Raw genomic sequence first — 1,159 nt, forward strand, 5'->3', positions numbered from 1 at the left:
ATCCATGAAGCCTGCCCCCCCCCCCCCCCCCCCCCCCCCTTTTTTTTTTTTTTTTGGCTAATGAGGTGGATGCGGCTCTGGTATGTGTGGTACTTACAGCACTCATGACTGGTGGGGAAGTGGTGTCCTGCAGGAATTGTTGCCAGCCCTCCTTTTTAAGAGCTGTCACCGATGGAAACCCTGCGAGCTCCAGAGACACTTGATGAACTATCTTCAGGTTTTTCTCTATGCACACCTTTTCTTCGTTTTAAGGATGGCAAGTTGTGGCTTATTTATGAGCTTTAGATAAGGCCTGTATCCCAAACCTTATGTTTTTTATCTGTATTGCAATATATATCTATAAAGCCATAGGTTTTTTTGTAAGATGTTTGATTATTGCAAACAATTTTACACTGTATTTTGTTGTAACAAAGTGCCTTTTAATGGACCACATATCTCTGCATGGCAGAAGTTTAACAACATGGTTTAGTGATAGGATGGATTATTTTGAACTAGAGGTAACAGCTTGCATCAGTTAGAAAAGAATCTGTGAAATATGTTTTTCCATCTCTCAGGAAGCATATTAGAGTTTTTTCAGTATTTGGTCCTTAGATATATCTTTGCCTTAAGCAGTTATTAGTGGTAGAGCTTACAGTTAACAGAACCTTTTAATCTGGAATATCAGTAATAAACAGCTGTACTGAAACTCCTGTACCTTTACTGGAGCAATGTGAAAAAAGTAGTGCTGAAATGCAATGGGAGGCTTCAGGAGAGTGTGGTTGTATCGTGATTTATTAGTTAGCCTCATTTTTACTGGTAGAACAGCTTTTGAAAAGACAAACTGTAGGTTTTTTTATCAAAACAATAAAGATGTTATAAAAAATTCTGATATCATGAACATTCTTGTGTTGCTCCCAGAAACAAAAATTACATTGAATATATCCATAATCAACTTAGGTGAAAAACAGAAATAGTGGTAAGGACAGACATCCTTGCTTATCACATCAAAAGTAGTTGAGAAGGCTTGGCCCCTCAAAATACACAGATTCTATTAGATTGGATTCTAATTGCCCCAGTTAAAGGCAGTCCACATGGCAGGATTTCACTTTAGCTGGTTTTAACCCCACAACCCAAAATGTTGCTAAGCAACATGAAAAAAGTCTTTTTGTTCAGCAGGTAA

This window comes from Merops nubicus, unplaced genomic scaffold (assembly GCF_000691845.1).
Source record: "Merops nubicus isolate BGI_N331 unplaced genomic scaffold, ASM69184v1 scaffold16838, whole genome shotgun sequence".
NCBI classification, from domain to species: Eukaryota; Metazoa; Chordata; class Aves; order Coraciiformes; family Meropidae; genus Merops; species Merops nubicus.